Here is a 27827-nt window from a genome sequence, read left to right as displayed (position 1 = left end):
TTTCATTTCTAGATTTGCATATTCTTGTTGTCAAGTCTATAGAGAAGCACCAGAGTGAGGTGGCATTAGTTCATTTTTAAGGTTGTTTATAATAATGATCGCATGATATTTTATTATTATTTTTCTAATTTATTGATTGATTAAAGCTGATTGTTTCAAAGGGCACATTTAAAATAAATTGTAAATGTTTGCCATTAATAGCAGAAAGTGTATTCGAAATAGTAATGTGGTGACAATTTCATTAGAATTCAGACTTTTGAATGCTAGTAAGTTATAAAGAAATATCGACCATGCGTGTCAACCAAAGAATTCAACCCTGCATGTTTTCGAGGAGTTAGTGGTTAGCACATTCAATTGGCGATTATAAGATCAGTGGTTAGAACCAAAAAACAGGCCCAATTGATATTTTTTTATGCTTGCTGCTTCGAAAGCCTTAATATTATTTACAATGGCACCCAAAGTGAAATGTAGTAGATAATAATTCGTCACCATTTAGATTAATCGTCTGGGACTCGTGTCGCTCGCAAATCACCCTTCAAATGGAGGAAAATGTAAAGAATTATCTCGTTTCTCCAAGCGTGCTGTGATGGTGTAAGTGGTTGCCACATCCAAACAGCACATTGTTAAAATACCAACAAGTGAAGGCCCGCCAGCGGCCGAGTGGTAAAATCGCTGAACAGAGGTAGTTCGTACCTGGGTTCGATTCCATACGAACGGGCCGGTTGCTTGGGCGTTTTCCTGGCTTCCACCATGCGTAACGTGTATAAGAGGCAGTTTCTCTTGGAAAGTCTTCCACGAAGGGCATCCCTTTCGTTAGCCCTCGAGTGCTTGGACATAATCAACTATGTAATCATATGCAATGAGGGAAAATTGATTTTTCACGTTTTCCAGCTTCGAAAAATCCGAATAATTTCTATAAAGTTGTAGAGTCCAGTAGATAAACTTCTGCATGAAAACTGGAGTAGCATGAAACTACACAAGAGAAGGGTTAAAGTACCCTTTATTAAATGTTTGAAATTTTACAATGCGTCAACTCCACGCTAACAAACTTCGTCTCTGCTTGGGCGGTAATTGAAAAATCAAGTAACGGAACTAAAATTTGAAGATAATTAACAAATGATAGAACTAATCCACAGGGCTCAGCGAGATCCCGTAATTTAACCCCCTTCGAAACTAATTGCAGCAAATAAATGCAATTAAGCCACTTGAACCAGCAATAAGCAAACGTATCTACGGGCTCTGCCACTCTCTCTTTTCTCCTACCGAAACTCGGCTTTTAAATACTTCCTGCAAAGTAAAAATTTGCATTCCTTCACCCGCGCTACAACATTTAAATATTCTGGTACTGACAATTAAGGGAATTAAGGCTTATAGGAAAGTGTTTAAAATTAAATTTTAACTTGTTAGTTAAAATAAATATAAATCCCACAAAGTAATGAAATTAATAACTGTTTCATTGTGTATCAATTCTGTCACTGGATGCATGTTTTAATGACGTAATTATAACTGATCTCAAATATTAGTGTACTATGTTAGACTTTCAATAAATAGGATTCCTTTAGTAGAAATGGCAATAGTACAAATATTAGAAAATTCAATAAATAGCATTTCTTTGTATGAAATTTCATTCACTTGATATCTGCGCAGAAACATTTATCCACAAAGTTAAAATAAATTACATATAATTGATAACCTAAAATATATCCTCGAATTTCAGAAAATTTCGAACCCATTTCAAATCATTATTAATAAATGCCTATTGGCTTAATAATTGTCAGGTTTTCACATGCATATAAATATAAATAAGTAGACTTCGAATGCTGAGTCTTCTTCTATCGAAAATTCGCATTCACGTGATCAAATGAAATGTCTGATGTAATTAAATGTTATTTAGCATCACGTTACAGTAATTTAAATTCGTTAAGCAAAGTATTTCGTATAAAATACTTTATTCGTTTTGCAAACGAAAAACTTGACTAAATCTACTGTTATTTTGGAAACTTCTTTGTTAAATTTTGTTGAGCCAATTTACTAACTCATTCACCCATTATGGTATAAATGCTAATTTTTTTATGAAATATGACCATAAGTACTTTTTTTCTTAGTCAGCAGTGAATTTTTTCCAATAACACAGATCGCTGAAACTGTAATATTTCATTTATTCGAATAAAACACCCTCATAAAATTAAAATATTTGTATTCACACAAAGCAACGTAAAGAGAAAAACTGAAGTACCTGCTTCAAAAAACGTGGATTCCACTCTACTTTAAAAATTTTAAAGTGTAATGCAAAGGATTATCTGAAAACTGAAACAAATATCTTCAGATTAATAAAACATGAAACTCTTATCATTGGTTGCAGCAAAGATTAACTGGAGTTGAACTGTATTGAAATTATAAATAACAGTATATAATCTTAATAGTTAAAGATACTTTTTAATTGAAAATTTCAAATTCCTTGTGCACCACATGATATTACACAAGGCTTACAGAGGTAAGTAAAAAAAAAAAAAAAAAAAAAAAAAAAAAAACAAATACAAAATAAAATAAACTTAACAAATTCACAGATGACACGTAAGAGATAAATTTACAGAAGAATGAGAAAGCCATTTTATGTTGAACAAATACGTGAAGAGGGGGAAGAAATGTAATATTCACAGAGTTTTAACCTAGAAACGAGTTCTTTTCGTCCTTCCTTGAGCTTTGAACAATAGAACAACAAATGTTCGACATTTTGCACTCCCCCGAAACTGCATGAACACAAGTCTATACTAGATAATTTAAATCTCTTCAGATATGAATTGAATTTACCATGTCCAGTTAGAAATTGAGTAACTTCAAAATTGCAGAAAAAGTGTTTATGATTCAATCTGTGAGGAATGGATAGAAAATATAGTTTTGTCAAAGAGGCAGTAGTAGAATTGGCCCAACTTTTTATACAATCACGTCTCGAAGAGTTCTACGGACACAGTCCACAATTTTCGAATGTCCTGTACGTATAACTCGGCTTCTTATACGTGCATCTCTTCCACCAGTTCGTTCGCATTTGTTTAAAGACCAGCACCTGTTGCATACCTTTCTAATGATATACATCCTATAAATCTTCAAACTAAATGCATTCACTGGAGGCTGAAAAGCAAGATAAATTATTTGTTGCTAAGTTTCTTTCTTCGGTTAGTCAGATATTGTGCAAACCCGATACGATTTTTTTCTTTTTTAAATCCTTGTATAAGATGCTCATATAGATATGCTTAGAGACGATCAGCTGAAGGATCCCCATATCGTTCCGTACTTTCACTACTCAGTGGTAGTGACGTTCTAGTCAATAGATTATGGAAAAAGTTCTGACCTAGAAAATCATTCCCATTGGTATTTTGAATCTCCAGTTATGCAATCAGGAGCTGCAGAAATACTACGCGTCAGACGCGACACTTACTTCAAAGAAATTCACATATAACCAGGGCTTAATTTCTAAGATTAGAAGTGCCGAAGCTCTATGGAAGACTGTCAGCAAAGAGGAACAAGAGTAAATAAATAAGTAAAATGACTATTAAACTCATTAGTAATTTTAAAATTAAAGAGTTAATTATTATCAAATTAATTGATAGTTATTTAACCAATAATTATTGTAGAATTAATTAATTATAATTCAATTGGTAATTATTAGATAATTAATTACTATTTATTGAAAAAATTAAAGTAATTAAATAATTAAAATTAAATAAAACGTAAAGAGATAAATTGAAATTTAATGCGCTGTTTTTAATATAATTTTATTGTTAAAATAAAATTTTCAAGATAAAATTTCCACTGAAATCGTAATTCAGTTACATAAAAGAAGTGCCGCAGCCTTCTTATTCAGGGTTCCTGTGCGTTCCGGCTAGAATTATGATTTATTACAGAAACGAAGAAGCACCGGAGCCGAGACCCGGTGGGCTCCGGCCCAAATTCAGCTCTGATCGTAGGGAGGGGGGAGTTCTTTTACCATCACAAAAAAAAATTAAATATACTTAAATTATAGCTGATGAAAATTCCAGGGCAAAACAGAATGAGGGTATAAGTGGGTGGAAACAAAAAATGAGGAGAATCTTGGTGAGAGAGAATGTTCTCTTTGACCGCGGGTCTCTGCTGGTATAATTATAGCCATAAAGCAGATGTGTGTAAGGGATAAAATGAGTCCTGAATCTGACTCCTAAGGATGAATGTAAAGTTGCTGGTTACGCTTCCCCCCCATTAGTGGATACTGTGGAAAGACGATGTATAAGACCTGCTTCAGCAGTTTATCTCAGTATTTCACTCTTATTGTACTCTCTGTCACTTAACGCACATTTAAGAACACAAATTTTCCTTCCTGCGAGGATAACTAACTGTAAGCATCGATAACAATACACTAGATACGATGGCATGGCGAGAAATTTACGCGTTCCTAAACAAACTCCCCTCCCCAAATATATTGCTTTTCTTATTCTTTAAGGCTTTATTGCTTTAAGGTCGCAGTGTGACAAGTGTGGCTGCAGAGTTCGGAATTGCTCACAGCATCGTTTCACGACTTTGGAGACAATTTCAAACTACAGGAACAGCTATCCGGAAGTTTAGTAGTGGTCGTCCTACGAGGAACCACACCCGCAGATGACCGGTATATTGCCTTACAGGCCAGAAACAACAGGCGGCAGACAGCGGGAGAAATCGCTAGACACACGACACAGGCGACTGGACGACCGATATCGCGTTTTACCGTGGCCAGAAGACTGCACGGTGGTGGTCTGTTTGCACAACGCCCTGTACAGTGTGTACCTCTAACGCCTGCCCATCGGAGAAGGCGTTCTCTGTGGTGCCGGGAACACCGGAATTGGAGAGACAATGAATGGGGACGAGTACTCTTTACAGATGAGAGCAGATTCAGTCTGAGTAGCGATTCTCATCGCATACTCATCTGGAGAGAGCGGGGAAGCCGCAATCATCCCTCGAACATCATTGAAAGGGACAGGTATGGAGGTGGCGGTGTTCTCGTTTGGGGAGGCATCATGCTTGGTAGTCGTACAGACCTTCACATCTTCGACGCAGGTTCAGTCAACGGGATCCGTTATTGTAACGAGATTCTTCTTCCATATGTGCGTCTTTTTAGAGGCGCTATGGGTCCGCAGTTCCTTTTCATGGACGACAATGCACCATGTCATAGCACAGTAGCTGCCGAACAGCTCTTAGAGAGTGAGGATATTGAACGTATGGATTGGCCGGCACGATCTCCGGATCTCAATCCCATCGAGCATGTATGGGATTTTCTAGGCAGACACTTGGCAGTTCGTACCTTACCACCAGTAACGATTCCGGAGCTTCGATTGGCGCTGCAAGACGAATGGGCAGCAATGCCTCAACAACTCATTGACACCCTCTTTCTCAGCATGGCAGACGCTATGAAACTTGCCTAGCCAGTCAGGGGAGATCATATCCCCTATTAAAGACCGGATGTTTCTTGCTGGACACCCATCACAGGGATGTTTCGGCCTTCAGTCGCATTGCGTTCCATGCTTCTTTTCAATAAAGCTTCTTTTTATCCCTCTGATTTCTCTTTTAGTAAGTGTTGCTTACATTACTCATGTCCTTACGTATTGGGGATCTTATGGTAATGGGTTGATTTGGAAAGCTTTTCTACAAAGTTATATTGAAAAAACCGTCTCGTCCTTAATTTTTGCACACTAGTGTATACCTTGTTATCTACGTTTGCATCGAAACGTTCATTCTCTGCAGAAATAAATTCAGTCTCTGAGCCACATTATTTAAATCACAACTTCAAGTTCTAAGATTTGTATAACTACACTTTCTTTTGTAGTTCAACAGAAATGTAACTGAGATGCAGAATTTTAATATCTTAATACTCTATAATAGATGTGTAAACTATCGCGAAATTCTTTTCTGTAATTTTATTGCAAACATTTTTTAAATTTCTTCGCATGTCATATTAACATATTACTAATATTTTAATATAACTATTTCTTTTATTTTTATAAAATTATCTTTTTCTATGAAATTGAAGAGAAATTAAAAATTTTGATGATACGAATAGTTCCTAATAACAGTTTTAGAGCTATGAATTTTGTTCTCAATTTCTTTACTTTTTACACCTAAATATATATTTAATTATTACAAAAATTAATACAAAAAGGGGGCGAGGAATGAGCATCAGCTTTAATTTTCGATGCTTTCGTCTTACGATACAAAGCATCGATTCTGTAATTTGCCTTGAGAAAGGAATTACATTAAGATATGAAAGTTCAGTAGCTCTTCTATAACGTAACTTTTAGTTCCAAGAAAATTTTTAATTTAAATTAAAAGATATTAGGCTGCTTTAAATTTGCTTCCAAGGAACAGTCATGACTGACAGAGCAAGTTAATCATGACACAATATAGCCGCAGAGTCCCACCGAAAGTAAAAGCCGATGAACACTGGTAGTTCGATTCGGTGTTTGAGTATCAGCGAATGAGCTGGCTGCGTGAAGGCTTTCGTGATTTTCCCCGTGTGTCAAGTAGACGCGAGCCAGTTTCTATTAAAAAGTACACGGTGCATCCCTCTCTTTCCGTGCAGTTCCTAGTAGTGGAGCACGTTATAAATAAACAATTTGTTTATTCATACAGCAATAGAATAATGATTTGATTAAGTGATTTTGTCTCATTGAGTAGAAGGAAGATAAAAATTAGCTTAGCCATTTATTTTTCAAGTGTTTCATTAATAATGTTAAATAATTAAAATGTAATTATTAATAATTATCAGATTATAATATTTTAATTATTCGATATTATTGTATAGTATGTAAATATCTGATCATATGTCAAAATTATTTTTTAGAATTTTCCTTTTCAAAAGTTTCTTCCCAAAAGAAGCCAATAATTTCTATATCAAGGCCGTTATTAAAGGCATGATTATTAAAGAAGCTTATTTAAGTAAAATTTATTATTTCTTATTTATTTCTGACTAAAATAAATTTTACGGTTGAGTACATACTCTTCAAATTTTATTTTATTTTAAAAATGCTGGGAAAACTACGGTTACTCATTGCTACTGTCTGCATTGTTGAATGAAGGTTGATTGATGATATGTTGAGAATAAGCGTATAACAATGAGTGTAAACTATTGACTCCCTCAGAAACGAATCCATTAAAGTTCACGGGTCCAAAGCTCAGACCTCTCAGCAGCATATCAGTTGCTTTTAGCCATACCATAAGAAATTATTTTATTGTTGTAATACTTTAAGGATTTAAAACATATCTCCCATGTACTCTTTTGGTGCAGCAGTTAGTATATCGGTTCCGCAGACCAAAGATTCCATTGTAGACTCTGAGATTGAGTACAGTGGATATTTTTCGTTTCGAAACTATTTCCGGTTTCTATGTCTAGTTCCCAAACTGAGGGAAAGTAGTCGGTGATTCATAACCAAACCATACTGAAATGAATTTGCCAAAACTTCGTAAATATTTAAGACTTTCCTGCTATGAACTATCAGAGTAGTCTAACGGTTAGCGTACGGGTCCAACATAGAGAAGATCCAGTGTTCGACTGCGAGCTAGGGGCGAGTGAATTTTTCGAGATTTTTTAAATCTTATGATCTGTATAAGGTTTCAATATCTAATGCTTTATGCATCAGGCACAACAAAGCGAGGATAACTTTCTTATAACAGAGCAAAATTTGTCTATTTATGTATAGATAACAAGTGATGGCATGTGAAATGTCTGCCGTCATTTCCATATTTACTTATTTATTTACTGAGAAATATAGCTCAATCCAGTCATAAATAATTTATAATGCTAATGCATTTCCACAATGTGCCAGTGATTGCGCCTTAAGACGATGCTAATAGAATGTAGTAACATTGTTTCCCACAGCGCCATTTCATAACCTGTTGCACAGCAGCTGCTTTTGAATAATGATTTGACGGAATATGAGAACAACATTAAAAACAAAGTCGCCAAAAGCAGCGATAAATTGCTTTCGAAAAGACCCTATCACGTTGTTCGATACCACACGGATAAGAAAACTGTTAGTAGGATGAGGAGGGAGAAAACTTGGCGATGTAGACAGGGAGGGGGGACGCGTGCCGCTGCACGTGGCCGACCGTGCATAGCGGTGCGGGTGGGCGTATTTTAGGGTGTGCGCGCATCTGATGTACCGCGTGCTGTCAGCGCCCTGCGCGCATGTTGCACGTGGTTTTCTTTTCTAAGCCGCACCCTGCACTGTCGCTAAGATTTATTTTCTTGTATTTTATTTTAGAAATGGAGAAAAGATGCTTCAGATGAGGAACCAGAGATTAGAACGCACTTTTTAACCTCACTGCAGAAAAAGAAAGCAAAAAAAGGACACCCATTTGGATACTGAGAAAATTAAATTGCACTTCGAGAATTTTCACTTATTCGCGATATCAAAAACATCAGAGAAGTATAGTAAAGATAAAAGCAAAAGGAAAGAGATTGATTTAATTAATCCAAAATTTATCATGTCATATCATAGTTTCTTATGCAGTCTTAAGAACATATTTCTATTTTAAAATATTGATTTTTTCATGCATATCTCAGTTATTTGAAACATTTGTTACCAAATACGACTTACCAGTTATAGTCTTCTTAAACTTGATGATATGATTTTAGCCAATAGCATATTAATTATACTGGCTACGTGCAGTTATTTAACATTCATTATATTTTCTCCCCTTTTTTTTATATCTTAACACTATTGGCTTGTGTTAATTTTTATAGTTAATTTGTTTTCCTGCTGATTTCTCCGATTCTTGTATAATCATCCAATAATTTGTGGCCTACCACCAATGGACCATTAATAATGACAGGGAACTGAGCTAAATCGCACTGTCACCTGTAAGGTGCTCAAGGCTGTTGTCAGAGACAGGCGTAAATTTGCACTCCTTGCCACGAGGAATTTCGTGGGTCAGACAAGTGAGCATTAGCAACAATATGTATATTGTTATATAAGCTATAATACCGCAAGGGCGAGGGGCATGTATCCATCCTATACTTTTACATAAACAATGTACTCAGGATGTACTTAATGTAGGTTGGAATACCTATTTTGGATAATTCTTCCACCTTAACGGTATACATCAGGGTGTCGAAACTCTATGACAGTAAGAGCGACAATTTAGAATTCAGATGCATTCAAGAGCCGCAGCTATAGTCACAAAGAGCCGCAACTAATTATAGCATTAAATTAACTAATTGCTATAATTAGTTGCGGCTTTTTAATGCTAATTATAGCATTTAAAAAACAAAAAAAAAAAAAAGAGTTTGAGATTAGAAAGAAGCATTTTAAATAATCTGACAAGGATTTCACAGTTTTTTTAAATTAATAATGCTGTTTATATATATATATATATATATAAAAAAAAAAGGCGTTCTTTATTGCTATTATTTTGCAATGAGAGAATTTTTTTTTTTTTTTTTTTTTTTTTTTATGTTATACAAATTTTAAACACTTCTACTCTGAACTGAAAATACTTTATTCCGTTAGAAAAACCTAGTATTTCTTATGGATTCCTGTTTTTATCTGTTCATAACTGTATAATTGACGACTGATTTTAAAAAGATAAAAGGAATTCGAAAAATGATGTTATAATCTTTAAAATAACAAAAATGGCTTTGGACTAAAGTAAAGAATTTTGTTGTGTTTTAAAAAGCAGAAATGTATATTTTTCTCTACTACGCAAACCGTACCAATTTTAGGTAATGAATAAAAAAAAGGGAAGATAGACAGTGTACGGTGAAGAGAAGTTTCAAATTAGATTCTGAAAATATGTTTAAAATGATATCAGCTTAGCATGGTTTTTCATAAAAATGTATCATTTAGTCTTTCGCATTGTTTTCAAACATCTTTAGAGTTTTAACTATTTATTAATGCTGACTGCTATTTCTGTATCTAACGTTGAAATATCAAATATGATCTTGATTTGTCGTATATGCTACTCTTGTCGCTTCATTTCATTGTTAAATAATAATTAGAAATCTAACACATATGAGTAAAGTAATTTTCATAATTTTTGCAATGAAATTTAATTTAATTAAATAACCATAATTTAAAATAAAAGTACCGTCTTCCAAGAATAAAATCTGAAAGCTTTATCTTGCCTTTTCTTAAAAAGTATGTCGAAGACAGAAATATTAAACTAGCTGAATAAACTAATCACATTATTCGATACTTATTAAGGAAAGGAGTCATTTATAAATTCACGTATTTTAATTTTCAGTAAATTAATTTGTCTGATTTTTTTTAAATCAGAAATTACAAAGAATATTTTTTTTTTATCTTTCCAGTTTAAGTTTATTTCAGTATTTAGTTTTTAAACACGATCAAATCTATATAAATTTTGCTGTATGCTGAATAACGTCGTTTAAAATATGATCAAACGGAGAAGACACTAGTAGTCTGCTCTGTAAAAGTTAGTGCTGTTAATTAATATGCTAAAGTTGGCAAACAGTCGCTAAATGTAAGCCATTTTAAGGTATCGGGATGAAGAAGTTGAAGTCCGAACAAGGCGAGCACGCTTGCGAGGCCTTAGATAATTATGGGAAACGTTTACTTACTTGGCAACCTGCTTCGGTTCGCCTTGTGTGTGGGGACAGAATTTTCGGCTCAAAGTACACATTTTCCTTTTCGGATAATCTTCCACCAATTGAAAAGACATCGCTTTTACAAGGGTTGTGAATACAGAAGCGTTGTTTGCATAAGGATTGGGAAGAGAGAGATAGGGAGATGAGCGCTCATATAAGTTTTTTTTCTCAGATAAGAACCCATGATAAGGAAATACAGGGCAAATACAGGGGAAATACATAGTTTTGAAGGTTTTCATTCTGCATTTAAAATTTGTTTTATTTAATAAAATTCTATTACATTTATCAGTGCTTTTGATAATGATATTGGTTGCAGGATTTTCAATGAAATCATTAAAACTAAAGAATAGGCTGAGGCTGTTTAATTATTTTTTATGAAATAAGCAAACTCTCATCAAAAGTTTGGGCAGAACTGTTTTAGTAGAAATTTTATCCTGAGCAAGTCTCACCTTAACAACGCTATTTGACAAGCTAGAAACTATAATAAGAACTTTAAAATGCATATAATTTTCAATTGGTTTTGTTACAGGTAAATTGTAATTATATTAATTTATCTGCTAGCATTGTAAACAATGGTACAAAAATGAAAACCTGATTCCCGAATTTTAAAAATTATCCTACAGCTCCGCTTAAGTCTGTTCTTCTTTCATGAAAACAAAGAAATCGAACACTGGGAGGAAAAGATAAGCTCCGTGACCAAGCCCTAGATTTTCTTGGTTGGGTTCTAACGAAAACTGTGTGGTTTTTAACCATTTTATTAAAATATATACTCGTTAACTTTAAGGCGTTATATAGTACCTTCTTTTTCTGTATAGAAAATGAATTATTCATTGGCTATTTTTCTTTGTTTTGGCCTGAATGAAATCATGATATTACTAACTAAACTGATGTCCAAAAATCAAATTGGAAACAATTTTAAGGCTAATCCGAACCGCTAAGTAAGAACTATTGGTTAAATAATTTGTACAAACTGATTTAATTAATATAAACCGAAAAAGCATTTATATTTTAGAAAGCGTGACATATGCAAACTGAGTCGAGCATATAAGCCCGTCTGGGAACGTAATAGGTATATGTTGTTATGGACGAGTTATAGAAGTTTTATTATGGTTTACTTTTACTACTGTGAATGGTTTACATTTTTATTCTCTACATGTTTACGAGTCTCCGTACACCGGATAACCGTAAAGCGGACGAAAGCTGGTCATTCTCAGAACCAAGTAACAAGCGTCTTGAATCAAGTGGCGAATCCCATAGCGATTTTGTTGATATAGTTGTAACCGAAAGACATTGGTAGGGTATCACGTAAACATATCCTAGGTCATCGAAGACGTGCAATAGCCCTTAATCGATGTTATATAGCTTTAATAGCCATTAGAGTAGCACAGCATAGCCTCTGCGTTTAGAGGTGAAATCGTAGCCATTAAGATAAAATTTTCTCTAAATATTCTAATGTTTGATCAAAAATTAAAAAGGAAAAATCAAAACCTTAATTGAAATTTAAACGTTTTAAGCGTCTGAAATGAAATCAAAAAGTATTGTGAATCTTCACATGAAAATAAAATCGAATGATTTCATTAAATCTCTTCTTGTTTTCATTACAGTCATAAGCATGGCAATTTCGGAGTACAAAGGTCAATTTTCGAAGCTTCAGGTTAATGAAATCAATACTAAGATACAATGTTGCATAGTTTTAAATATTTACAGCTGTATTTCAGAGCTAATAGAATGTAGGGATATGAGAGCGTTCACTGTAATGGATCAGTGTTTTGCCTTTCAATTGAAGGAAAGTGGGCGGAAAAAGTACTGTTGTCGTAAATTAATGAACTTATAAAACAAAAAATGGAAAGAAAAATTCAGAATTATTTTATTCTGAGCCCTCAAAAATTGTTTAAATTGGCACAGTTCCAAAAGTGTAATATTTACACAAATTCAAAAAATACAAATGCACAGAATATACTCAGAGTTTGATCATGTTGTTAATCATGTTGCTTTTCGGTGTCTTCACAACAAAACAGGGATCGATTGAATTGGTGCAAAGCATGTCAGAACTTGAATGAATTCCAATGGTCTCATGCTTTCTTTATAAACGAATCGAGGTTTAGTTTAACATCTTGTCCTAAACGTGATTACATCTGGAGGGAGTTAGAAATGTGAAATTTCCCTTCGAACATTATGAAACGTGGTCCTGATTACCTAGAAGTCTGTATTGCTGAAGGAGTAAAACTTAATTCCCCAAAGTGTGATTAACCCAAAGTGTGATCCCCAAAATGTTATTCTCGGCATGGAAATACGTAATATGTGTGTACTAGTCAGGGATGATGTCATTCCATATGCAATTCATAAGCCTTAACTTTTTCTGAGTTATTCTTTCTCTCTTTTTTGTTCCCTGAACTCTTTTTGTAGCATATTACTGCCATTTTTATTGTTATATGCTAAAGTTTTACATCATAAGCTCTTTCTTTTGCATTTATGTGATATAATGTTATGCATCATTTTCCTCAATTTCTTAAAATTATAGATTACAGTTTCTGAGAAATCCCTGATTTCCTGCATGCAATAATAATTTGGGACAAGGCAATAATTTGCTTTATTTCAGAAATTGAATCTTTGTGGTCGCCTTCGCAGGAAAACAGTTGTACCATCAAGAGAAAATTCGCTGAGCACCAGTTTCACTTCTTAGGATGGAGATAAGTAACTAATTGCAACGCTTCGAAATTTTTATCTAACTGAAAAATTTCGGTTTTCTAAAGAAAAATAAGGAAAATTTCATTGGTTTTTGGTTCAGTTAAAATGAGAAGAAAATTCATTTACTCTCTTTAATTGTCGTAGACATGAAAACATTTTGGGTAGCATTCAGTCATTAAAAAAGTAAGATAAAAATTTAGGAATGAAGAAAACAAGATTACCACAAAGCAAAGGATTTTATAGGTACTGGGAATTTAAAGTCATTTTCAGAAATCATAACATAGGTTATGGGACAAATTAGAAAGACTTAATCACTTAACAAGGTTGCGTCCATATCAATATGTTAGTTATTTTATTATTTTTTCCCTGCTTCTGCTGTTTGAAAATCACAATAAATGGAACAGGTCTGATTTGATAGTTTCATTTAAATGGAACAGGTTTGATTTACCAGTTTGATGTATATTATTTTAGTGCAAGTGGTAAATATTGTTGGTAAACATCAAGACCTGGTTTTAACCCTTTGCACTCGAAAGGTGACTCTCGGTTATCACTTGATTTGATGCTGTAATTCGAGAGGTGATTCTTGGTCACCACTTGATTTGATGCGGTCACTCGAGAGCGGACTCCTCTTCATCACCCATCGGTTTGACGCAATAATTCGAGAGTTTGCGATGTTTATTTAGGTTTGATTTGCATAATGTCGCTCCATGAGTGTATTCAATAGTATATGCGTATAAAACAACTGACAATCTTTTAATCTTAAATACGTTTTTTATATTTAATGTTCTAGAAGTTCGAACTCGACAGTTGTGGCAATCTAAAAATTATTTTAAAAGTTACGTAGCGCAATAAGAATGGAATACGATGAAGGAATCAGTTCAAATGAAACTGAGTTCGATTTTTCGTGGATGAAGAACTGAATTGCGTCTATGTGTAGAAAGAAGGAAGGCAGTGAAGAAGGCAGCGATGAAGTTAAGAAGTGTAAAGAAAAGTAAAATGTAAGGGTAAGTTTATAAGTTTATAATGTGAAAAGCAACAATGAATCTGCAGAAGAGGCAGGAAATACTCAGAATGGATAACGCACAGAGAATCCGAAGAAATACCGCAAAGAGCACCCTTTTCGATTTCGGATAAAGAGTCGAAGGACCGCAAATATATTGAAACATATAATCAGATTTCGCTAAATTGTGTGTGAAATCATTTTAAGCTTGCGGTAAGAAATTCACCATACATGTAGAAAATCGTCTTGAGTTGCTGGTTCGCCCAGACGAAAAATACCTCCGGTGCAAAGGGTTGACTGCAAAAATTACTGATTAATTTTTATTTCTTAAGCCTCTGAAAAATCTAGTTATAATCTGTTATAATGTTCAAAATATTTGTTAATGCATATTTAAAATTGTCATTTTTTTCTTATTTTGTCAAATTTTGTCTAAAATTGTCATTTTTTTCATTATTAAATAAATCGATAAAACTTATTTATTAAAATGATTTGGAATTCTGATAAAATAATTTAATTAATATATATATATATATATATATATACATACATTTTATTTGTTATTGTAAATGTTCAGTGCCCAGCAGCAGCCAAGCGGTAAAGTCGCTGAACTCTGATAGCTAGGTCTGAGGTTCGAATTCCGCGAACGAGCTGGCTGCTTGGGCGTTTTCGTGGTTTTCCGTTTTCGTGTATAGGAGTTAGTTTTTCTTACGAAGTTCTCCACGAAGCCATCCCTCCCATTAGCAGATAGCTCTCGAGGCTTTGCCGTAATCACATAAACCAAACTAAATGTTATTGTAAATGTTAAACCCTTTATGTAGCATGTAAACTGAGGTAATGAGAAATAGGAAATATACCTTTTTTATATAAATTTTATCATGATTCCCTTTCTATAGACCAACACTTCAGTTTCTTTGGAACTGGATGATCATGCTATTTTCTTTGTGAATTTAGATATTAACATGATATATAAACGTCATATAAAATGCATAATGGCATGCCCTTTTTTAAAAGGACCTCATTAATTTGATTTTTATGTGCGTTACATTGCTTTTTATATGCTGCGCAGTGTTTTTGATTTCATTACTGATTTTGTATGATATTAAAATCCTTTGTTTGGAGGCTGATGTAAGCAGAGCACGGGACGTGTTATGTAAGTTTCAGAATAAAGAAATTTCTGCTGTATTAAAGCTTCATTTAAAATTAACTTCTCTGGAAAGCATTGTTAAATTTTCATTTAGCAGATCCTTACAAATAAACTTGTGCAGTTTCGTTTATACAAAAGCAAGTTTCCCGAAGACGGATGAAGCCCTACAATTCCGCACTATAATGTTGTTTGCTTCATGTTCACTGTGGCTTATGTGTACTTTGCCTTTTGTTGATAGCTTTGCTCTTCAGGGAAGCTAAATTTACTCTTGTCTGAAAGTACCACATTATTCCGGTTATTACTTTAAAAATTTTAAGACTGTTTTTATGGTTTTATTTTTCTAATTTAAGCTTTCTTCCTAGGAACTCAAGAACTGAACCCAGCATTGCTCAATTATTCAATTCTGTCCCGGACCACTGGCGCATGGTCTTCGTAAAGTTCTGCTGTGATCACAGGTAATTTATCTATTGTATATTTTTATTCAAAAGACTTACTTTCTTTTTTTTTTCTGTTGATATTATCATTTAACAATTTTGAAATGGTGCTTAGTATTGTAAAAGGCCAACCGATTGCTTTTGCTATGTTTCTTAGATTTTACTCCCTTTTGTCTTAAATTACGAACTAACTTGTTTTCAGAATAACTAACAACAAGGAAGGGTATGATCTTAGGTTTTGGTTTGGGTGGATTTATGGTGAAGCGCACGTGTACTAACAACTTAAGTATGCCTTCGTGGAGGACTTTTTAAAGAAAACTTGGCAAGTCTTCTTATTACATCTGGGGAAAACCATGAAAACTCAGATGCAGATTAACTATTATATCGGAAAAACACAGAGTGAAGAAATAACTTTAAGAATCTGTGACAATAATTTATTTTACGTGTTATCAAAAGAAAATATTCAAAAACTAGTTATACATTAATGAACATATATATGTTATTATTCGATGCTTCATTTCAGTGGTGTTGTTGTGTGTATTTAATTATGGCAAAGCACACTAGGGCTATCTGCCTAAGGGGAGGGATGAATTCGTGGAGGACTTTCTAAGGGAAACTGGCTCTTATACACGTTACACATGGGGAAAACCACGAAAACACCCATGCAGCCAGCACATTTGCGGGATTCGAACCTCGGACCGAACTACCAGTGTTCAGCGACTTTACCGCTCGGCCGCTGGTGAGCCTCATTTCAGTGGAGTTTCAGAGTGTTTTCAAAGTAAATCGCATTACAGAAAGTTTCTTCGCTTAAAATGCTTTAAATAATACCAATTAAGCTTATTTAGGGTTTCAGATCTGAGGGAAAAGTTGAACAGAGATTTACTAGAATAAATAGTGTTCAGCCTAAGTTTAGAAATAAAATTAAACTGAAACATCTTACTGACATTTTGTTAATAAAATTTCTCTAAATAAATATAATTAATAGTGCTCAAATTGGAACTCTTTAATAAAGCTAAACTAACCGAAAATGAGAACAGTTTTTTACAGTAGTAAGCTATATGATGCTTTAAATGTAATAGCGGCCGTAACCAACCAAACCCAGTCTATTCATCCGCTAATAACTTCCTAGATAGACTGTTTTTATTATTTGATTACGGCAATACGAGCAAGAGATATCTGCCAACAGGAAAGGATACCTTCATTGAGGACTTCCTAAGGGTTGGTTGTTTGCTTAATTGATTGTGATAAAACGGTCGAAGGTTATCTGCCTTATGTTTGGAAATCTAATCACTTTTATCTGATTTTTGCAGGCAATAAAACTGAATTATAAGTCTACAAACTTGAATCACGTGTTGCATTTAATTATCTATATTGTAATTAAATGTATTGACTGAAATTTTTTCTCTTGAACTGTTAGTGGGTTCGTTATTTCATTTCAAAACTTATTGAATTCTGCCGGTTTGAAATATTTATGAACTTAGGCATATACTATAGTTAGGCTAGATTATTTGCATGTGGCAAAGTACACGACAATAATCTTCCTCTTAAGCAGATGTAAGTACTCTACACAAGAAAGTTGAAAGTCATTCACATTTCAAGCTTACTTACTAAGGACCTAATGTTTGGCGATCACTTGGCGATACTCCTCGTTCTTTAAAGAGCGGCAACCTGTGGTTTTTCGGTAATGAGACTGTGTGTCTAATGCGTAGGTGGCTCGGGCCGATTGAATTCGTATGGCCTTGAAAGATTTTGTTCATTATTTTTTTGAGGACCCACACCCAACACCTTCTTTATATCACTATGTCCGGGTGTATAAGTTGTTTTATAATGTGAGTCAGCCTTCTGTGGAATGAATTTCCATAACAAACTACGTTGTGTTCATTCATTCGCTGTTTCATTTACTATGTTTCAGGTGCACTAAACTCAATAATACAAAAAGAGTTGCTCTCCTTTCTAAGGGCATTTCCTCACCTTTTTAGGCACTTAGATGTATTTTTCTACTTAAATGTTTAGATTGGCATTGACAAAGAGAAGCAGAACAGTCTGCGACTCCGATTTCAAAAGCTGTGCATCAAGTGCTATTTATTTCATTTTCAGTTCTACAAAGGGGTGAAGGCTATCTATCACAGGAGAGATACGGTCTAGCAGCGGCGAAACGGGAAAACTAGTTGAGTACTGGTAATTAGAAATGGGTTTGGATTCTGGCCAGCAGGTTCGCTGCAGGGGAATTTTCACGTGTTTTTGCATGTGTAGCGTGGATATGGGCCGATTTCCCTTAAAGAAACCTTCACGAAGGCATCTCTCAACATAGTTAGATAGCCCTCGAATTGCTTTGTCTTAATCAATTAATCTAACCTAATTACAGGACAGATAAATTCGTGGGCAAAGTTTCAGAGAACGTGGTCCTTGTTGGCGTTGCAAGTTGAGAAACTGTGGAAATCCTCTGTAGCCAAGGTATTTCTTTTTACCCACCAGCGGTCGGGTAAAGCGCTGAACACTGGTAGCTCGAGCTGGTTCAATTATAGGCGAATGGGCTGGTTGCATGGTTGTTTTCGTGTTTTTCCCTATGTGTATGGAGGGTACGAGCCAGTTTCCCTTAAAAGGTTCTGCACGAAGACATACCTCCCTTTAGGCAGATAGCCTTAGCATGCTTTGCCATAATAGAATAAATCAAACCTTTCTTTGGAAATGGAATGTAGGATAAGCTGCCAGTGTTCAGTGGCTTTAGCTATTTAACTCATGCATTACTTGTTAGATAATGCTTAAGTAGGATTGGTTATTATCGGTTGGTTAATTTACTAAGACAAAACGCTCGACAACTATCTGCCTAAAGGGAGGGCTTTGTGGAGATCTTCGTCAGGGAAATTATCTCGTATTTACGTTACATTTGCGGAAAACCATTAGAAAGTCTGACACGAAGTCATCTTTTCCCTTAAGCAGCTAACCCTCGAGTGCTTTGCCTTAATCAAATAAAGCAAACCTAACCAAATACGGCGAATACGAATGTTCAGCGTTCGTGTCCACTCGGCCTCTGGTAAACTGTTATAATACTCATTCAAGACTGGCTTCCACAACAGTAACCAGACGTGCCGAAATACCAGAGGAAATATACATTTAACCAATAGTGTGTGATATATAACTGTGATTAAATAGAAGTTATTTAACTCCAAACAATGTATCAACATGCCGAATAAAAATGTTCAACTTTTGAAGGAAAGGGGAAATTGCTTGTAATTTTTTCATTATTGGTTAAAGCAAACAATTTATTGTGCTTTTTGTCAAAGCTGCGCAAACGCAAAAATTCGGATCAAGAGGAAAAGATATTTTCGTATTTAGGTTAAACTTTCCCAAAGTTATAAGTAGACATAAAAATATACAAAACATCACATACAATAATATAATCATAAAACGTTTCGTATTTTTCTTTACATATTTTTATACCTGACAAGAAATAGCTTAGTTTCATATTTTCGCTGCATTCATGAAAAGTATTACAAAGTTACCATAATTTCTTCTTTAGTAGAAAATATAATTTATTTGTTGCAGCTATGTTACTTTAAGTTTGGATAGTTTGTGTATTATTTAGAAAAGGTATGAAAGTAGAAAAAGAGCCAATCTTCTGAGATCCTAACTTATTTATTATTTTTTCCATTTCTTTAAAGCAATTTAATTTAGCATCAAAATTTAAAATTCAAATGTGAACGCGCGTTCACATCTGAAACGGGAATTAATTAAGAAGATACCATTTTCTCAGTTACTAACTAAACAACTAAAAGCATTTTCTTTGGATATTCAAAACTGGCTTCTCCATAACAATAAAAACTTAACAATGAAACTAAAAAAATAAAATGAAATAATAGTAACTTGATTCGAAATTAATATCTCGTCCATTATTATTGCTAATCATTGGATGAGAAATTCTAAGCATTAACGAGGGAGAAGTTCGAGAAGGCGCGAACCTCTCCGTATCATAATTAATTAAATGGAAATTAGCGAACAGTATTGCACATGATTAAAAATTCGCTACGGCTTTGCTTATGGGCGGAACATACCTTTCCCTGAATTAAAGGGCAACTGTAAGGGTCATTTTATATCTTATGAGTTAGGAGCAATAGATGTGATGGTAATTTTTTAGTTAGGATACTCACTTGCAGGTTCGGTGATCCAGAGATCATTATCCTGCAATGAAATACTCAGCATACTTTATTGGCAAATTTTGTCTGAAAAAAGTGAAACTTTTGAAATTTGTCTTTAGCTATTTTTAAAATTAATTACCGAATTAATTAAAGGTAATATTCAGAAATTTACCTTTAACTATTTTTAAAATTAATTACCCAATTAATTAAAGGTAATATTCTGAAATCTGCGTTTAATTAATTCGACAAATTCGATACTTTTACCTACAAAGACTGGTTAAAAAGTTTTACATCTTATTCAAAATCAGATAACTCTACAAGCCCTGTAGTTCATTTTTTTTTTTTTCAAATTTTAAGGTCTTCGCACTAAAATGCACTTTTCACAGCATTTTCAAACGATTAATAAACATGACATAAACTGTTTGGTGGCAGTGGCAGTTTTTCTCGCATTTGCAGGCGTGGCGTTTTCACTACTTCATATCAGGAACACCTCTTTCCACGCGGTAACCTTTTCAGATTTCAGAATGCTCAGAAATCAACTGAAACTTATCTTAGGCTACATTCAGGCCATCCTAAAGCCATCCTATTAAGACGTCGATACCAAAGCTACACTTACAGCTTAGTTCACTGCTCTTAACTTTGGTTAAATTAAATTAGTGTTCTAGGTCGTAAATAACTGCAACACTGAATCCTAACATATTTATTAATAGTTTACTAAAACCTTAGTAATAAATAATAACATTAACGAAGAATATCAATAGCATAAATTAACAGCGAATAAGGTTATGAGCTAAGCAGTGGGTTTTCTAAAGGTACATATTGCAGTTAACTGTCCGGCTTCTCCCGTAACAGAATTCTTTCTAGCAATAAATTTTTAAGATTTCTTTCTTGGATGAGAATTTCAGAGTGTTGCTGTCTGTGGTACATTTGTCAGATTGAATTAGTGACGCCTCTTTAGTTTTCCTGTTGAATGTTAAGTTTCTGACTCGTTATGGTTGAAGCTGAAACCAAATGAGTTGCGGAATTACTGGTCGACCACCCACTTGAAAAAGAGCTATTTCGGTAAGAGACACTTTTGCAAGTTTTTTCACTCCTCTGACTTTGATCGTAAAGTTTTGAGTTTTGTAATGTCAAGTGGATACATGGTTGGAGAAGTTAATGCTATAGTATTAGAGCGTGTTGTCTTATACTTTCTTAATTACTTGACTCTTTGGCGTTAACCTTTAGATTCCAAACTTGGTTTATTTATTTACGGCAACGGCTATCTGCTTAAGGGGAGGAATGACTTCGCGAAAGAATTTCTAAGGAAAATTGTCTGGCATCCATCAAGATTGCAATGTGCGTGGGGAACGCACATGAACATTCTTGTATTTGTGTATATCGTCATATTCGTATAGAGGTGAAGTGCTACATCATTGGAATACTGAAGCTGTAATAAATGCTTCATCGACACATGCATTCTGTAGCATTTCAGTTTTGGCTTTTCTTAATAACAGAAAATCCATTCACATCTCTGTCGTTAATCGTAGAAACTTCTTGCTCGCTGTCCACGATAAAATATACTAGGTACTTACATCTACAGGGTGAGCCCAAAAAAAGTCCTTGATTCTGAATGGACGTAACTTAAACACCAAAAGGACTATTCAGTCCAAATTTTTATCATAGTTATATAAACTCAAAAAAATTCTAGTCATATTGGTTACCATTCCAAGCACCTGATGTGTGCGTCACCTTTCAAGCGGCAGTCTTCGAGATGGTAGTCTATCTCCAAACACGCATCCTGAACCGTATCCACTTTGATGCAGTTGACAGCTGCATGGATGCGGTTTTAAAAATCCTTAAAAGCTGTGGGTAGTTGAGATGCATAGACCTTGCCCTTCACTGATCCCCAGAGGTAAAAGCCACACACGGTTCAATCTGGTGTTCGTGGGAGGCACCTGCAAAACGGCTTTACACTGGATCTAACTCGTTCTGTCCCTTGGTTTTGCATATTGTCGTTCAGAAAGCTGCGTACGGGTAGCAATAATGCTTGTTCAAGTTCTAACACGCACCAGGTTCTTTGTTGCTGGGTAAACACCATTTTCAGACTGTCATTCCCCTCTAGGTACTCATGTCAGAACTAGCGAAAAGCTGAAAAGCAAGATATAAAAATATTTTGAACAAGATTTCATCAAAGTATTCTTGTAACTATTATTATATGACATCTTGCATTCAGGGACTTGTTTTGCACACACCCTGTAATTGTTGTGACCAAATGTGGAAGGCCAGGGCTATCTAGCTATAGGTTCATGCACGTCAATATATAACTTTCAGAGAATTATAGTACATTGTAGCCAGATTTAAATATCGGGAAAAAGATATAGTGACAGACGTAAAACTTGTACATTTCATCCGCAATAGACGTCTGCAAACATTGAGATTCATACTACAATGTGCGTTCATGCAGCATAATCCGTTCACTACCTTTCACATACATTGTGTGTGTGTGTACAAATTTTAGTTTCGGCTTTCCTAACCGATTCTAGTTAAAATCTAAAATGATAATTAGTGGGAGTGATCGCCAACACATCTCAGCCTGCTTCTGTTTGCTTAAGAATAGATCGTGTGTGTGTATTTAATTATGGCAAAGCACACGAGGGCTATCTGCCTAAGGGAAGGGATGCCTTCGTGGAGGACTTTCTATGGTAAACTGGCTCGTATATAGTTACACATGAGGAAAACCACTAAAACGCCCATGCAGCCAGCCCGTTCGCGGGCTTCGAACCTCGGACCGAACTACCAGTGTTCAGCGACTTTACCGCTCGGCCGCTGCTTAAGAATAGAAGTTCGGAAGGAACTCTGGGTTCGGTTGAATGGCTTCAGTGACTGAACAGCGGAAAGAGTTTCTTTCCACAATGTAACTCTTGTCAAACAGCTTAGTTGCAGGCAAAGAAGGCCGTTTACTATCATCACCACTGCACCAGATTTGGCAATCTATGTAACTCTTTTTATCAACCCTCTTACTCGCCAGATTTGGCACTTTGGAGTTAATTTATTTTCCTTAAAGGTAATAAGATATCAAGATAAAATACCCCAATTATAAGAGTTTTTAGAAATCCAAATAGTTGTGACATTTGAATGATTCAGATTTTACGAAATAATTCTTGAAACGCTATGAACGTGCCAAGAGAGCTATAGCATGAAAAGGACTGTTTAACACATCCTGCACACTCGTTACAAAGTATGCCTGTGTTCTTCTTGACAAAAATTAACTCTTTCTTTCATGCTTGTGATAACTAGGGAATAAAACAGCTCCAAAGACTTATGCTCCTAATGACATTCCTTTCATGACCCGACTGTAATTCCAATTGTTATTAAGATAGATACATTTAGTGAGATACATTCAGTCTTTCCATTTTTATCACCGTTATATTACGATATTTGACACCAAGGGAATTTATCATCCATGCGACATGGCAACTTTTGCTATTCCATAAGCATAAAATCTTTCATTTATCATCCATGCTGCCTGGCAGAATACCATTTCTCAAAGCGGTTCGCTCATTCGGCTCTTCTTAAAATCCTTAATTTAATATACAAATCAAAACAGCACATTGCTTAAAAAATGAGAGATTTAGGAGCAATACATACATAATTATTCATAATTTTATATCTGTTATTCATGTAATAACAGATATAAAATTATAATATAGCTGATAAGATTTATGAAAATCTTCATCATTATTACTAAATAACAAAAGAGTATTACTATGAAATTTACAAGAAATTTAACTAGAATCGGTTTACACTAAGTAATGACAAGGATTGCCCTTGTTACTTCAAATAGTTACATTTTGGCCTCGATATAAATTACATTATTGTATTAGCGGGAGTGATCGCCAACACATCTCAGCCTGCTTATGTTTGCTTAAGAATAGATGGTGTGTGTGTGTATTTAATTATGGCAAAGCACACGAGGGCTATCTGCCTAAGGGTAGGGATGCATAAACCATAATCCTTTGCTTACGGTTTAACAAAGCGTTTTATATTAAAGTTTATTTTAAATGGTATTAAAGTTTATTTTAATGGTCGTCGTACTTCTTCTGTCGAATGTGTTTTTTCAGTCACTCTGCATAAACCAGTCGTTAGAAATGTAAAGCAACTTGTTTACACAGAGTAAAGAAATGTTTCACATAATAATATTAATGATCAACAGAACTGCTTTTAGTTGTTGACAGTTAAGGTGCATAATTAATTACATATATATGCTACTCAGCATTCTCTAATATTTTAGATTTTAAAGAATTATTTTACAGTAATTATACTGATTTCTTTACTATATATACTGAGTTTTTTACATTTCCTACAAGTTATGTTCAATTAATGAAATTACATTTTAATTTTATCCACGAAAGATATATAAATAAAAGCTGCAAAATAAATTTTAAACACCTAAGCATAAGTTTGAAAATATATTTATGTAACGAAGCTAATATATTTTATTTTATGAAAAATGTATTGCTAAAATGAATAAATTATGTATTTATGCTCAATCATCATTTTTAACAAAGTATGAAATTATTCTCACATATAATCAACTTTTAACGCTTTTTTTACGTGTCTTCAATTGTCTAAAGAATCGCATTTGGCCTTTTTTTAATTAAAATAAGTTTCGCACAAATAATAAACAAGTTTCTTTCTTACATTTCGTTTCACTGCTTAAAATCTTCAGTTATCACAGTCGACGGTCCTTTCTTTACCTATAAAAATAATACGCTGCGGAAACATATCACTTATATACGCAAATATTATTCTGATAACCATGTAGCAATTAATTAACTGCTCCTAGTGCTACAGTGTTTGCAATTTCTTTGAAAAATTGCTAATTGGTTACATCTGAAAGTCAATCTATTGATTAACACCTTAAATAATGCTCAAGCTTGAATAGATTTTTGCAAGCGTTTATTATCTAGTTTATCTCTCCCATCTGAGGTGTGATGGGTTTGACCTTTCGTTTAATGGTTTCAACCTTTCATCTTCATATCAGTCAATCACTCCAATCAGTATCAGCCCATCCAAAGATTGGAAGCTAATATTAAGTTGTCCAATGCGTGTTACCTCTAGAACTTGTTGTCTGTACCACCTACTGAGCGACGGATTTCATATATGTTCGGGGCTGTCTGACTGTGAATCTGTAAAGCGACACAGTGCCATGAGTCAAGAACTTTGTAAGAGGATTCATTCACAAGAGACAAGAAAGACATTAAGCATAAATTTACTTGACCGAAACTTTATTTTATGATTCTTATTAATGCCAGATCAAAATCGCTTAGCTTCTTTTTATGTTAATTAACTGAAGCAGCTTGGGTGTTATTTTTCAGCAGTTAAAAATGCATCTAAGGTAAACGCAATAAACTGTGTCATAAATTAAAACTAAACGATTAACATAAAATAAATTTTAGTAAGTGTTTTTCGTTCCTATATTGTTACAAGATAATAATGCTATGAATGACAGAAATAAGTACTGAATTCCCCGTTTTCTTCTAACAAAGTAGATTAATTTTTTTAATATTTTACTATTATTTAAACATCTAATAAAGGAAACCCCCTTTTTAAAACGTTTTATCTTTATTGAGATGGCTGTTAATTATAGAATTTGTATATCATTAAACAACTGCAAACATATTTTGCAGACAATTGGTTGTTAGTTTAGATATGATAATTTCTTTAACTGTTAGATTATTTTAAGCCTTTTTTTCGTAAGCACACGCCTTTTATTTTATTTGCAATTAGTGCAAGAGCTTAGTCATCTCAAGCACTGCTGAAAAAAAGGTAAACAAATTCATATTATGTGACTTTAAAAAAAAATGTATTTTATTGTGGAAACTGACTCATGTTTCCACAATAAAACACATTTTTTCAATGTTATTTTACCAATGCTCATAAATTTCTCTTAATTAAAATATAAATATTTATTTATATATATATGTACTCTGTGTGATCAAAGTATGCGAACAACTTCACGATGTAGTAACCTTGCCTATTGATGTAATAATGCATGCTAAAGGTGGATATAGAATGAAAGTCACATTCAGAGACATCATAGCCAATTCTAAAACGCGTAATGTGTGGTAAACATCAACTGAATTAGTTTGAAAGATAAAAAGTATTCGATTGCTTCCTTTCTGTAAAATCCTTCGTGAAATTTCGGCAATGCTTAAGATGGCATGTTCAACTGTAAATCATATTATTGCAAAGTGAAAAGCTTCAGTCGTGATAATTGATCAACCAACATCAGTTTGACCATGTAGTTTGATAGACAGAAGGTATCAAAAATCTTCTTAGAGATGCGAAACAAAACCGTAAGGAATTAACGAAAATCTTTTTTTTTTTTTTTTTCTTTTTTTTTTAATTCCATAATGCTTCTGGATGTAATATCAGCACAAATAGAATTCATGGAGAGATACAAAGTTAGGGGTTCTTTTAACGGGTGAACGGCTGCATATAAGCTGTACGTACACCATACAGTAAGACTGTATGGTACCCATTGCAGCGATAAAATGACGCACGAGAGGGTGTAGAATTTCGTCGGAATATCGGACGGCTGTGACAGAATCAGGTAGAAGCCATCAGGAATCACGTAGAGGTCGTTGCAGCTGTTCGTTGATGTCCCAGCCCATAATAGTAAGCCGCCTAATCTGTAATGGTTTCTTTCGACGATGTTTGGCGCCCGACAGGGATCCCTGGCTCTCGCCATTTTATTATCCTTCGAGAATCGTTTTCGATGCTAAATCGAGACTCATTAAAAGTGCGTTGTTTCACTCCTATAGTGACCAAATGGAATGTTCATAGGCCCAATTCAACCGTGCTGTGACATGAGATGGGGACAAAAGAACTGAAACCGCAAATCGTCGGACACACAGTCTACCTTCACGCAGTCGACGCGACACAGTTTGGCGGGATATGGACCATCCTGCAGCATCAGAGAGATGCGACGTCAGCTATCATGCTGTTAGTGATCTACGGCGTCTTGCACATGTCAACAGGAAGCGATTGTCTGTCACTGTGGTAATCAACTGGCGTCCAGACTCACGTCTTCTATAGCTGTTTTGATGCCTTTGGTAACAATTCCACGGTCTATTGATGATATTACGATGCACATTCAGCTTTTTTGCAACAGTGGATTGTCTTGCACCAGCTTTCAATATCCCGACAGCCCTCCAATGCATTTCATTGTGCAAATGATGAGCTTTTTTTTCGCTTTCGCTATCGCGGATTACACAACTCCGTTTGCCCCTTTTTAAAGCGTTGTGTTGTGAATACGGCATTGCTTTTTACGCTAATTTTGACTGCCTATTTGTATTCGGCTAGGCAACGTTTGTCTCATATGTAAATGTATATTTTAATTCCCCTTTTTACATTCGTAATTTTTTTTAACGTTTGTTTGCTTATTTTTTTTTTTTTTTCTTAGCACGAGTGTATTAAATTCTATCTGAAGCGGTTGGCTCATTTTCTTTGACGGGCCTAGAAATTCAGCAAAAGGTTGGAATGTGTGGCCTGGATTGTCTAATAATGAATGTCTTTTGTTCTGTCCATAATTTCTTGTTTTACTCTGATAGATTTAGTCAGTGCTGTTTTAAGCCACCGTGGGCAGTACAGAGTTTAGCAAAGGCATGCTATGCCATTATGCTCGGTGTTTTGTTATAACCCAATGAAAATTATACATGAAAAATTTCCTATGGATATGCATTTTGATAATAAACAAATAAAATAAAATAAAAACGGACAAAACTTACGTAAATTCTAGTTTTCTTTTATTTTGGTACTTTAATAAGGT

At 34.4% G+C, this 27827-nt stretch overlaps 1 protein-coding gene across 4 annotated transcripts in view; it reads left to right on the top strand.

The window, feature by feature from the left end:
• The window catches only part of LOC118188762 (uncharacterized), an 819948-nt gene that overhangs the window by 285983 nt on the left and 506138 nt on the right, over positions 1–27827 (top strand). For all 4 annotated transcript variants that reach the window (XM_085809659.1, XM_085809661.1, XM_085809660.1 and 1 more), the window contains one exon: positions 15804–15896. The gene's annotated coding sequence lies outside the window, so the exon portion shown is untranslated. The remainder of the gene's footprint in view (positions 1–15803; positions 15897–27827) is intronic.

This window comes from Stegodyphus dumicola, chromosome X2 (assembly GCF_044657685.1).
Source record: "Stegodyphus dumicola isolate Sdum_Otavi_A_Nest chromosome X2, ASM4465768v1".
NCBI classification, from domain to species: Eukaryota; Metazoa; Arthropoda; class Arachnida; order Araneae; family Eresidae; genus Stegodyphus; species Stegodyphus dumicola.
Note: the sequence above shows the minus strand (reverse complement) of the source record. Positions and strands in the feature narration are given on the sequence as shown.